The following is a 14,420-nucleotide window of genomic DNA, read 5'->3' as shown; positions in this document are numbered from 1 at the left end:
GATCTAGGCCGTGCTTTTCCATGGTTTGGATTATTTGAACATCAGTAGCAGCCAGCGATCGGAGAAGGTGATGGCACCCCACTCCAGTACTCTTGCCTGGAAAATTCCATGGATGAAGGAGCCTGGAAGGCTGCAGTCCATGGGGTCGCTGAGGGTCGGACACGACTGAGCGACTGAGCGACTTCACTTTCATGCATTGGAGAAGGAAATGGCAACCCACTCCAGTGTTCTTGCCTGGAGAATCCCAGGGACAGGGAAGCCTGGTGGGCTGCCGTCTATGGGGTCGCACAGAGTCGGACACGACTGAAGCGACTTAGCAGTAGCAGCAGCCGCCAGCGATGCTGTACAGCTGGGGAAACGCAGGACCTCACTTATGTTTTCACACCATCACCTTGGCTGCCGTGTGGCTACTAACATTGCCCAAGTGCCAGATGAGTAGGTAGGTATGTTCATAACCATGTTATTTAAGTCCTCCCTCCTGCTTATGAGGTTGATGTGGACCTGTCTTTTATCTGGCTGCCTAGTGCCTGACTTCCCTTCCAGTGACTGGGGAAATTCCCACCCTTCTGAGCCCTGGAGAGACCCAGGGTGTACCTGCCCCCATGTCCACTAGAGAATCTGAAAACATCAAAAATTCCCTTTCAGGAGGTGCATAGCTCATGATGGTGGGGTCCTTATAAATGAGATTCGCGCCCTTAGGAAAGAGATTCCAGAGAGCTCCCCTGACCTTCCCACCACAGAACACAAACAGAAGACAGCCATTCAAGAAGCAGGAAGTGGGTTCTCACTAGACCCAATCTGATCCTGGACTTCCAGCCTCCAGAACTGTGAGACATAATTTTCTGTGGTTTCTAAGTTGCCAGTGGTATTTTGTTATACTAGCTCAAAGGTAAGGTACAGACACATGATGGAGCCTCAGCCGATCCCCCACCTTTGGACGGGACTCTAGTGACATGCAGAGACATGGACCATGGACTCCTTTCTGGTGAGTCGGGGGGCACTAGAGTCAGTTCTGGAGGGCAGGAGTGCCTGTAGCTGGATACGGAAGAGCTGCAGGGGCTGGTGGTACCTGTCGGCAGTATTGGGCAGCGTCCGCACTGGCTCTGTGGCATGGTCTTGGCTGTGACTGTCTCTGCGCACCCTGCGCTTGGTTCTTCAACTTTTCAGAGGGTCATGAGCTACCTGAACCCCTTTCAATAGGTTCCCTGTTGCTTAAATCAGTGTTGTTGTTGTTGTTCAGTTGTTAATTCATGTCCCACTCTTTGCAACCCCACGGGCTGTAGCTCTGTCCATGGAATTCTACAGGCAAGAATACTGGAGTGGAGAGCCATTCCCTTCTCCAGGGGATCTTCCCTACCTCACGGTCTCTGAGAACCAGGAATCCTGGGAGCAGCTTAACTAGGTGGTTCTGGCTCAGAATCGCTCGTGAGGTTGCAGTCTGCCAGGTTGTCAGCTGGGCTGAAGGCTTGCCTGGTGGCTGGTGAGTCCACTTCCAAACTCCCTCACATGTAGGATAACCCATGATGCAAGTTTGCCCGGGAATGAGGATTCCCAGGATATGGGATTTTCAGCTTTAAAAGCTGGTTGGCTCCAGGTAAACCAGGGCAAGTTGATCACCCTATTCCTGTGGTTGTTGAAAAGAGAGCTTAGATTCTTGATTTGGGCATCTCAGTATCACTGCTCCTGATACGGCAGCTGGTCTTCCTTGGAGTGAATGATCAGACAGAGAGAGGCAGAAGAAAGTCATCGTCTTTTATAACCTAACCTCAGAGTGCCTACTATTCCTTCTACAGTATTCTACCGTCAACTACAAATTGCTGCTTGTCAAGGGCATTTAAAATTCTTAAAGAGCTGGGAATACCAGACCACCTTACCTGTCTCCTAAGAAACCTGTATGCTGGTCAAGAAGCAACAGTTAGAACCTTACCTGGAAGAACTGACTGGTTCAAAATTGGGAAAGGAGTACGTCAAGGCTGCATATTGTCACCCTGTTTATTTAACTTATATGCAGAGTACATCATGTGAAACACTGGGCTGGATAAATCACAACCTGGAATCAAGATTTCCAGGAGAAATATCAGCAACCTCAGATATTCAGATGATGCCACTCTAATGGCAGAAAGTGAAGAGGAACTAAAGAGTCTCTTGATGGTGAAAGAGGAGAGTGAAAAAGCTGGCTGAAAACTCAGCATTCAAAACACTAAGATCAGTCCCATCACTTCATGGCAAATAGGAGGGGGAAAGTGGAAGCAGCGACAGATTGTGTTTTCTTGGGCTCCAGATTTTGCAGCCACAAAATTAAAAGATGCTTGCTCCTCGGAAGGAAAGGAAGAGATGTCACTTTGCCAACAGAGGTCCGTATAGTCAAAGCTACTGTTTTTCCAGTAGTCATGTACAGATTAGAGAACTGGACCATAAAGAAAGCTGAGCCCTGAAAAATTGATGCCTTCAAATTGCGGTGCTGGCGAAGACTCTTGAGGGACTGAACAACAAGGGCATTTGCCATCTGCCTCTGCAGAGATTGATCCCAGTGCTGCCGCAGCTCTTGACCTTCAGCATGCCCTGAAGGGAATCCAGGATGGAGAGTGAGGCAAGTCTGTGCTCCAGGGAAACTGGTGGAACAGGTCTTTGTTGTTATTCAGTAGCTAATTCCTGTCTGACTCTTTGCCACCCCATAAACTGCAGCATACCAGGCTTCCGTGTCCTTCACTATCTCCTGGAGCTTGCTCAAACTCATGCCCATTGAATCAGTGATGCCATCCATCCATCTCATCCTCTGTTGCTCCCTTCTCCTGCCCCCAATCTTTCCCAGGATCAGGGTCTTTTCCAGTGAGAAGATCTTCTTCGCATCACGTGGCCAAAGTATTGGAGCTTCAATTTCAGCATCAGTCCTTCCAATGGATATTCAGGGTTGATATCCTTAAGGATTGATTGGTTTGATCTCCTTGCTGTTCAGCGGACTCTCAGGAGTCTTCTCCAGCACCATAATTGGAAAGCAACAATTCTTCGGCGCTCAGCCTCCAGACAGCCTTAGACGTATATCTTATGTGCTTCTCTCATTATTCCTTTGAAATAATTTCCAGAAGTGGACAAAGCATGTGCCCAGCTTCACATCCTGAAAAATTTTGCCACATTGCCCTCCAGAAAAGTGGTACCAATGTCAGTTCTCATTGGCTTTGTGAGAGCCTGCTTGTTTCTCTAAACCCTTACACTGAACATCATCCATCTGCTTAATCTTCAGTAATTTGATGTGAGAGAGATCTGTCTCATTGTTTCTTTAAATCACATGGTATTGATAGCAAGATGAGCATATTTTCATGTATTTATCAATCGTGGTGTCTCATTTGTGAATTGCTTGATCACATTCTTTGTCTAAGGTTGGGATCTGGTGTCTTTTTTATTGATTCATAAGTGTAGTTTACATATTAAGGATAACAAAAGTCTTTGAAATTCTATCACTGTTTTCTCAGTTCAGGAACATTTGTAAATGTATTTATGATGTTTTTTGCTATATGAAAATTTAAAGGGTTTTGTTTTCTGCTGTCAGGAAGACTTCCTCCTTCAGAAAATTGTAAAAATATTCTCTTAGATTTTTTCCTAATTTTAACATTAAAAAAAAATTTGGCCCATCTGGAATTTATTTTGGTGCAGAGTGTTAAGATGGAGATCGAACTTTTTTTCTTTAGTGAATAAGTAGTTGTCCTAACACCAATTATTGGGTCATTCATCTATTTCTCATTGTTTTACAGTGCCATCTGTATCCCATGTTAAATTTCCGTATCATAACAAGCCTATTTCTTCTCTATTATATATCATTGATTATTTGCACAGTACCAAACTGTTCACATTACTATAGCTTTATACTATATTCTAGTATTAGACAGGACACAGCCTCCACTTTAACTAACTTGATCTAATTCCCAGAGGCAGAGATTTTAACTCCTAGATGATATTTGCCTTCACGTTCTAAATCATATGTTTTTATTGCTAGCTGTTGAGTAAGTAATTTCAAACATCATCTGTCGATTTTCTGACATGGAAGACGAGTCTCCCACTCATTCACACTCCCGATTCGATGATGCCCCACCCAACCCCACCCTGGGCTCAGTCTGGTAACATCTTCATGGTGATCTGTGTCCCTGAGCAGGGTCTTCATTGTAATGAGCGTGTCAGTGTTGCGAATTGCTAAGCCAACAACACACTGGTATTAAACTGCCTTGATTTTACAGCTTTTTGTTTTTCCTAGAGTTCATAATAGACCCATTTTTTTTGCATTTGCTTAGTTTTTTAACATTTAAGATTTTATTCTAATGTTGTAGAATGCCTTTCATTGCAATTTTCAACACCCTCAAACCTTTTAGATTATCTATCAGAGCCTTTTGTTTTTTCCTACACTTTTTTTCTTACATGGTGGATCAGAAATCTTTCTGAAAAGAGTCAGATACTGAATACTGTAGGTTTTATGCGCTGCCTGGAGTCTCTGTCACATATTCTTGGTTTTTACCACATTATTTATTTGTTTTTACAACTCTTTCTTCAGGATGTTTTGAGATTCATTTATGTTGTTGCTTGAGCCAGCAGTTTGTCCATTTTCAGTATTGAGTAGCATTTCACCCCATTGATATACCACAGGGTTTTTTTGTTTGTTTGTCTGTACTTTCTGGGAGATTTCCATGACCTTGTCTTTCAATACTTAACCTTTTTCTTAAAAAATTTCAGCCTGGGGACTTCCCTGGCAGCCCAGTGGTTAAGACTCCCAGCTTCCACTGCAGGGGGCGTGGGTTAGATCCTGATCTGGGAACTAAGATCCTGCACGCTGTGTGGGGAGAGGCCAGTATATATACATATGTGTATATATATGTATGTATTCAGCTTTCATAGGCTGAATTTCCATCAAGAAACAAGATCTGTTCTTTGTTTCTTATAGCTTCTTTTCTTTTTAATGGAGGCAATGTTTTTTCTTTAGAAATATCCTCTTCCCCCTCCTATTCTGTGAATTAGCTGCTTTCTTCAACTTCTTTCTCTCCTATTTATTGTATTCTCTTTCACAGTAGGATTGTCTTCAGATGTCCAGCAATCCTTGGCTGTCTTTCGTATTTGAGAGTGAAGCTCCGAGTGTCCTCTGGGAGGTGTCGGGAGGGTGGGATTTGTGCACAGGGCTTACTGGAAGCTGAAGTTGGCTGATGCCCCTGGTGGTACAAGTCTTCACTGCATTTATAAAGAATGTTCCTCCACCCTGCTACCAGGGGACGTGTGTGCAGGGGACATGGGTGGGAGTTGGGGGCAAGTCCAGGCAATGGCACCCCACTCCGGTTCTCTTGCCTGGAAAATCCTGTGGATGGAGGAGCCTGGTAGGCTGCAGTCCATGGGGACGCAAAGAGTCGGACACGACTGAGCGACTTCACTTTCACTTTTCACTTTCATGCATTGGAGAAGGAAATGGCAACCCACTCCAGTGTTCTTGCCTGAAGAATCCCAGGGGCGGGGGAGCCTGGTGGGCTGCCATCTATGGGGTCGCACAGAGTCGGACACGACTGAAGCGACTTAGCAGCAACAGCAGCCAGTCCTGGGCTGACTTCAAAGTGATGCCAGAGCAGAGGGACCTCTAGTTTGGGACCTGAACGAGGAGGAAGCTGGAGGTCTCTGATGTCTCCTTACTCATCTGCTTTCAATTCAGCGCCTTTCCACCTTCCTCAGTGCCTGCTGAAACCAAGTTAGACTTTCTGTGTCCATTTCTTTAGAAAAGGAATCTCTAGTGGTCTTCAGGAACAGGAGAAGGATAGCCCCTTGGCTGCCATGGGTGTGCTTGGGACCGGTAATCTTGGGGTCTCACTGCATCTTGTACAAGGTTTTGAAAAAATATCCCTTTATTTTCAGCCACAGGCTTCACCACAACTTTCTTAGGTCCTTTCTATTCCCGAGCTGTTCAGTGGTGGCAAACAAATTGGCTTCCTCCTTTCCCGTGGCCTCCACCAGACACTCAGACTTGGTTCTTGCTCCTCTGGTTCTGTGTCTCTTCCTCCAGCTGCCTCCCATCTGCTCACCTAGAGATCTTAGGTTTCCGATGCATCCTCTTCTCACGCAAGGTGGATTTAGTGTTGCCTTTTTTTTTTTTTTTTCCTCTACTTTTGGTTTGGGCTGATCTTCAAGACGAGAGGAGGTGGAAACTCTGCACTTCACCTTAATTGGTAGGCACCCATTAATCGTAAATAGAAAATTTGTCTTTCGTCATCCAGGTATCATTTCAAGTAAACTTCAAAGTTGAAAGTTTCTCCTTTTTTCCACCCCCCACCCCCTCAAAAATATCTCATTGGGATTTTTTATTTTTAGAACATTTTTTTTTAAAATAGTTTTAGATTTACAAAAAAAATCAGAGAGCGTTTCCATGTATTCCTCAGTCCTTTTCTCCTGTTGGCATCTTTCATCCGTGTGGCACACTGGTTGCAATTCCTGAACTGATGTTCATACATTATTATTAACTGAATGTGAATGTGAAGTCGCTCAGTCGTGTCCGACTCTTTGCGACCCCATGGACTGTAGTCTACCAGGCTCCTCTATCCATGGGATTTTCCAGGCAATAGTACTGGCGTGGATTGCCATTTCCTTCTTCAAAGGATCTTCCCAACCCAGGGATAGAACCCGAGTCTCCCGCATTGTAGACAGACGCTTTACTGTCTGAGCCACCAGGGAAGTCTATTATTAACTGAAGTTCATCGTTTATTGAGATGTCATTACTTTTTGCCTCATTCTTCTGGAACAGTCATTCTTCTGTGCCAGGATCCCACCCAGGAGACTGCATCTCCTTGGGCTGCTCTTGACTCTGACGGTTGCTCAGGCTTTCCTTCTTTTTGATGGCCTCGATTTTGAAGAGTATTGGTCAGGCATTCCGTAGAATGCCTCTCTATCATAGTTTATCTGATGCCTTTCCCAAGTTTAGAGCCGGATGATGGGTTTGGGGGAGGAAGCCATCAGGATTTTGATGAAATGCCATTCAGTTGGTAGAATAATTGGAGGAGAATTGACATTTCTACAATATCGAGTTTTCCTTCAGGGATGTGGCCCATTTCTCCTTTGTATTCAAGTCTTCTTTTACAATTTTCAGGCAGGTTTTATAGTTTGCTTCTTATGAGCCTAACATACTGCTTGCTGGGCTTATTCCCAGATATTTTATAGCATTTGCTGCTCTTGTGGGTAAAATCACATTTGCTTTTACTTTCTAATTTGTCCTTGCTGTTATATTGGAAAGCCACTGACTTGTATAAATGCATATTCTGACTAGCTATCACATATTATTTATAACAGTTTTGAGTTGATGTTCTTACATTTTTTTGATAAACAAAATCTCATGCAAATAATGATTTTGATTCATCCTTTTAAATACTTGTGAATTTTAGTCAGTTTTTTTATATTATCACATTAGCGTCAAACAATGATGATTAGGATGGAGACAGTGTTTTGTTACTGATGCCAGATTTTCACCTGCTTTTATGTTCTCTCTGAGTGCTGTGTGCTAAGTCGCTTCAGTGGTGTCAGACTCTTTGCAACCCTATAGACTGTAGCCCTCCAGGCTTTTCCTCTGTCCGTGGGATCCTCCAGGCAAGAATACTGGAGTGGGTTGCCATTTCCTCCTCCAGGGGATCTTTCCAACCCAGGGATCGAACCCAAGTCTCCTGTGTCTCCTGTATTGGCAGGCGGGTTCTTTACTACTAGCACCATCTGGGAAGCCTACAGGTTTCTGATAATCTCTTTCTTATCCTTTGGAAATGTCCTCCTATTCCTATTTTAGTAGGAGTTTATATGAGGAATGAGCATTGAATTGTATCAATGCCTTTTTTTTGGATATGTCAGAATTAGTACCTATTTTTTTCTACATCATCCTCTTATGTAATTATATAGCCATAATTACATTAATAGCTGTTGTGTTTCCCTTCATGGTGCCAGTGTGCTTCCTAGCTCAGGCTCCCTGGAGGGAAACTCTGCCAGCCTTTGTGCCATACAGTTGGGGCACAGCTCATCTATGTCTCCTTATACCTCTGGCCACATATAGAGATCAGACGATGACTTGCCTACACGATTGTTGAGGAAGCTCACATCAGCTACTGATGGTGATCAATCCAGTGCTTTGTTTTAAACGGGAACGGATAGTGAAAACTCCTTTGATGTGTGAAGAGAATCAATAGTCTAAACTGAATAGTCAGACCAAATGGCCCATGCTAAAGTAGAGTTAATACAGGAAACAGAAGAAAACTTTAAACAATCTACTCCTATGTTCTTTAAGATTCATGAGCATATTGCATTGATAAATAATCTCCAGCTGTTACAAAAAGGAAGCAAATGGAAACAAAGTTATTAACATAAACTTGATTCCAAAACTAAGAAAACCCACTCATACCAAAGTCAATAACACTAGCAATTTGTAAAAATGTCATTGAAATATAGTTGATCTACAATGTTGTGTTAATTTCTGTGGTACAGAAAAGTGATTCAGATAGATACATATTCTTTTTCATATTCTTTTCCAAATGCTTCATCACAGAATGTTGATATAGCCCATAGTCCCCTATGCTATCCAGCAGGACCTTGTTGTTTATCCATCCTATATATAATAGTTTGCATCTGCTAACCCCAGACTCCTAGTCCTTCCCTCGGCCACCCATGACCCATTGGCAAACACAAGTCCGTTCAATGTGAGCAATTTGAATGCAACAATAGTGAAAGTGAAGTCGCTCAGTCGCATCCAACACTTTGCAATTCCATGGACTGTAGCCTACCAGGCTCCTCCATCCATGGGATTTTCCAGGCAAGAATACTGGAGTGGGTTGCCATTTCCTTTTTCAGAAGATCTTCCCGACCCAGGGATTGAATCTGGGTCTCCTACATTGTAGGCAGATGCTTTACTGTCTGAGCCACCAGGGAAGAATGCAATAATATATCAAAGGAATTACTTAACTTGACATATTTTACTCTAGGAAGTCAAAGATGATTTGAGAAATATCAAAGCCAATAATGTATTGAACTTTTGCAAAGTATTGCAGATATAGGGTTCCCATCTTAGTTTTGGTGGTTGTGGGAGTGTTCAGGAGGCAAAGACCATTTGAATTACCATGCTACCTGCACCAAATGAGACCTTAGAATTGGGGTGTGTGCTGAGACCAGTTTGTGTGGAGCACCTGTGAAGTTGCCAGTTCTTAGATGGCTCCTCATTAATTATACTTCTGGCCTCAGCTATGTGCGCTTTGAGAATGTGTGTGTAGTTAGTACTATAGTTAGTGCTGCCAATACCAGGAGCCGAAGGAAAGGAGTTATTGAAGGTGGAGATTTCACTGCTGTGTTCAGCTCCATTGGTCAGCCTCAAAAACCCAACTAAAACTAGTATGAGGGAAACAAAAACACGTTGGCTAGTGTAACTGAAAAAAAAAAAAAATCTAGTGTGGGCTTCAAGCACGGCAGGATCCAGGTGTTCCAACAATGTCCCCAGGAATGTATCTTTATCCATCTCCTTTCCCGGAAAAAAAAAAAAAAAAGCTGTGGACAGAAAGTTATGAGGACCACATAGAATAAGATATCCTGCGAACCAAAAGAGTAGAGCATTCAGAAAGAGAAAGTAACCAATAGAGTTAAATGCAACAAAGACCTGTAGGAAGATAAGAACTCAAGGAGATCCTCAGATTTCATGATAGGAGGTCACTGTCCTTGGCGAGAGAAATTTCAGTGGTATGCCAGGGAAGACAGCAGATAAGAATGAGTTGAAAAAATTGAATGTGAGACATTAGAAAAAAAAAAAAAGACATGTAGATTAATCTTCTGAGCTATTTAGATAAAATGCAGTGGAGAGAAAGGGCAGGCTTAAAGGTTTTGTTTTTGGTTTAAGGATGGGAGAAATCTGGGCATGTTTCCAGCCCATGGGACTGGAGCCAGTGAAGAAGGCTAGGTCAAAGGTACAGCAGAGAGATAACACTACAGAGAGAAATTTACCTTTAATTGGGGGTGGTTTGGGGGATTGGGTGGCCCATTCCTAGACAGGCTATTACTCCTTTCTCCCCAGTAAGATGGCTGAGCCTTTGGTGTCTCTGTCCTGCTCAGCCTTTGCTGCCTCCTGGATCACTTCAGGAACTGGAGCTGTGTATCCATCAGGGGATTTCCAAAGCATTCACTGCTGTGTTTAGGAGCTTCTCCATAGTTGACTGGATGACCTTGGTAAGTTGAACAAGCTTGGTAAGTTGTTCTGTTTCTGGGTTTCCTGTAAGAGATTGACCTCAATGTACTTAGAAGCTCTTCCCATTAAAGCATCACTTTGAAACCAGATTTTGAATAGCCCAGGGGCAGATTGTGAGAAGATCATGGAACAAAATGGAAATAAAAATAGGAAATGACTGTAGCTTCTTAAACCATCATTCTAATTTTTAGAAACATATCTTTCCAATCTACAAAGTTCTAGGGAAGTAGTTAAATGATTCTCAAGGTCATTTTCATTTTTAAAGTATTATTTTAAAAATAACGTTTAGAATTTTCTTTGAGTAATGAGAACCCATTCTCCTGTCCCTCTCCCATGATTGGTTTAGGCATGGACGTGTGATACAGTTTGGCCAGAGAGATACAGCAGGGACGACTTTCAGGAAGTGTTTCTCTTGTTCTAAGAGATCCACAGGAGGTCATGGTCCTCTTTCCACCTAGACTTGGCTCCGTGAGGGGGAAATTCTGGAAGCTACCGTAACCATTTGCCAAGCAAGAAGGGACTAGAGTGAGAATAAAAACCAACACCCAGGAAGAAACTCAGGTCCTGGAAACATTATTAAACAGCTTAATTAGCCAACCCTTGTTTTTGGACTCCTGTAACATGAGGTAATAAATTGCCCTTATTGTTGGAACAAGTTTTAGGTAGGTGTTTTTTATTTAGGTGTTTTTATTTTAGGTGGGTGTTTAGCAGCTGAAAAGCGTTCTGACTGTTGCAAATAGCATCACGTTGTCTGTATTATTCTGAGCATGCTCTTCTCATTGAGCAATATACCATGAACATTTTCACAAGTCAGTAATTTTTTGTCTATAACAGGACTTTTAATAGCTGCATTGTGTTCAATATATTGTGAAATATTTAGGTGTTAATAATTCGTTTTCAACATGGTAAATAATGGTGTAATGGTTTTGATGACATCTTTGCATATTTATCTGGTTTAGGGATAATTTTCTCAGAGAAGAATTCATGACTACATATTAATAGTATACGTAATATTAAGATTTTCCTTAAATTTCCCTCCAAAACTTTGCACTGATTTTTAATTATACCAACAAAGTATGAGCATGCTCATTTCCCCCCTCCCATTATAATTAACTTTCCTTAGTAGCATTCTGTCTTTTAATTTTTCACTGATGTATAACACACATACAGAAAATTGTATAAATCCTATTTTTGCTCACAAATTGTACCCTCCATATAACCAACACGCGAGCCAAGAAATAGGACACGTCTAGCCCCAAAGGCCCCTTGGTGCATTCACTGCCCCAGAGACAACCGCTGCTCAGCTTCTATCACAAGTAAGTTTTGCCAGTTTGAACTGCAAGCAACTAGAACTTTGTAGTAGGTGGATTCTGATGTCTACTCCCTGTGATTATCATTACATCGGAGATTCGCCCATGTTGTTGAAAACACAGACGTTTGCCCGTTTGATTGGTGGGCAACGTTCACGTGTATGAATATACCAGTGATCCATTTCACTGTTGATGGACATTTAAGTTCTGTCCAATTCTTGGCTATTTTGAACAAAGCTGCTATAAACGTTTTTGTGCCTTTATTTTTGATGGACGTGAACTAATATCTCTTGCATAGTTACCTAGGATTCAAATTGCGTGATGATAGGGTAAGTATATGTTTAACTTTGTGCAAAATTTTCAGAGTTCTCTAAATTAATCATATCAATTTACTTTCCCCAAACCAATATATGAGAGAGTCCCAAATGTTCCACATAACTGGCAGCATTTAGTATTGTCAAGCTTTATTTTTACCCATTTCAGATGTGTAGTCGTGTCTCCTTGTGGCTTTATATTGGTTTTTTCCTGATGAATAATGATGTTGAGCACCTTCTCGTGTGTTTCCTGGCCATTTGGAGAGCCTGTCTTGTAAAATGCTTAAGTTTTGTGTCCAGTGTTTAACTGATTTTGGGGGGTTTTGTTTTATTTACTTTTCAGATAAATTTCTGTTGTGAATATCTTCTTCCAATATGTGGCAACTTGCTTTTTCACTCTCCTGGTGTCTTTTAATGAACAGAGTTCTCAGTTTCGGTGAAGTCTATTTTATGGGTCATGTGTTACATTCTTGTTAAGAATTTGCCATCCCAAGATCATAAAGATATTCTTCCATGTTTTCATCTAAAAGCCTTGTTGTTTTGTCTTGCACACTTAGATCCATGATCCGTTTCAAATTAATTTTGTACAATATGAGGTAAGTATCAAGGTTCATTTTTACCCATATGGATAGCCAAATGGTTTAGGAACATTAAAACATTTATTTTAAAGGCAGACTTTATCCCCTGAAATGTAGTGGCCCATTGTCAAAAATCAATTGACCATATAAATGTGGCTCTGGTGCTGACTCTATCCTGCTTTGTTCTTCTATTTGTTTATCCTGTGCCAAATCATACAGACTTCTTAATCATTGTAGCTTTGTATTTAAGTTGTAATATCTAGTTGTATGCTGCTGCTGCTGCTGCTAAGTCACTTCAGTCGTGTCCAACTCTGTGCGACCTCAGAGACGGCAGACAACCAGGCTCCTCCATCCCTGGGATTCTCCAGGCAAGAACACTGGAGTGGGTTGCCATTTCCTTCTCCAATGCATGAAAGTGAAAAGTGAAAGTGAAGTCGCTCAGTCGTGTCCGACTCTTGGCAACCCCATGGACTGCAGCCTACCAGACTCCCCCATCCCTGGGATTCTCCAGGCAAGAACACTGGAGTGGGGTGCCATTTCCTTCTCCAATGCATGAAAGTGAAAGTGAAGTCGCTCAGTCGTGTCCAACCCTCATCGACCCCATGGACTGCAGCCTACCAGGCTCCTTCGTCCATGGGATTTTCCAGGCAAGAGTACTGGAGTGGGGTGCCGTGGATCCTCCAATTTTGTTCTTCTTTGAGACCATGTTGGCTATTCTGGTTTCTCTGCATTCCCCTGTGTATTTTAGAATCAGATTTTCAACATCTTTCTGGGATTTTGGTTGAAATGGTCCTCAATCTCAGTTAGAAGAGATACTGGTGTTAAGAGAGAAATGGTATTGAGTCTTCCAATCAATGAATATGGAGTGTCTATCCATTTTTATATCTTATTTATCTCAACAATGATTTATAGTTTTCAGTGTATATATCTTGCAATTTTCATTGTTTTTATTTTTAAAGTATTTGATTTTTAAAATCCACTTGTTAATGGTGGTTTTATGCCTTTTAAATAAAGAGAATAAAATATGTTTTTTTCTTCAATAAATACTTACATGTTTACCATTTGAGGAATCCATTCCTTCCTGTAAACGTATTTCCTTTAAGTATAATATCCCTTTAGCCTGAAGAACTTCTTTTGGTATTTCTAGTAGAGCAAGCAACTCTGTTGAAATGAGTTCTCCCAGTTTTTATTTATTTGAACTCTCTATTTCCTGTGTTTAAAGGATATATTTTTTCCTGGATATACAACTCTGACTTCATTATTTTTTACTCTTTAATGAAATAATTTTTAAAATACTTTGTTCAGAGTATTTAATTATTACCTGAAGGAGTGTTTAATTCAATGAAAGCCATTTCACCATTACTGGATATAGAACCAAACCACGCTATTTTATTGGCTGAGTTTTTGTAAAACATTTTAATAACGGGCAGTCAGGCTTCCCCTTTTCAGCATATTTTATTGAGCGCTGATGGTTTATTCTTCCAGGTAAACTTTAGACTTACTTTGTTGTGCTTTAAAAAAAAAAAATGGCCCAATAGGATGTTGACTGGAATTTCATTAAAATTGTAGATTTATATGGGGCTTCCCTCTTAGCTCAGTTGGTAAAGAATCTGCCTGCAGTGCAGGAGACCCAGGTTTCATCTCTGGGTTAGGAAGATCCCCTGGAGAAGGCAATGGCCACCCACTCCAGTATCCTTGCCTGGAAAATCCCATGGATAGAGGAGCCTGGTGGGCTGCAGCCCATGGGGTCGCAAAGAGTCGGGCACGACTCAGCAACTAACACTTACTTACTATGGGTTATTACTGCTACCTCGATAATATTGATACTTTCTTCCTATGATAATATGGGCTTTCATTGGTTCAGGCCCTATTTTCTGTTGCTCACTACAAAACTACATTTTGTAATTTTCTTCATCTAGATTCGACTCACATTTCGTAAGGTTCATCACAAAGTACTTATGTATTTGGCAAAGAAAAGAAACACTTTTATAAGACTTGGAGC

Source organism: Ovis aries, chromosome 15 (assembly GCF_016772045.2).
Source record: "Ovis aries strain OAR_USU_Benz2616 breed Rambouillet chromosome 15, ARS-UI_Ramb_v3.0, whole genome shotgun sequence".
In the NCBI taxonomy this organism is placed as follows: domain Eukaryota; kingdom Metazoa; phylum Chordata; class Mammalia; order Artiodactyla; family Bovidae; genus Ovis; species Ovis aries.
This window is presented reverse-complemented; position numbering follows the sequence as displayed.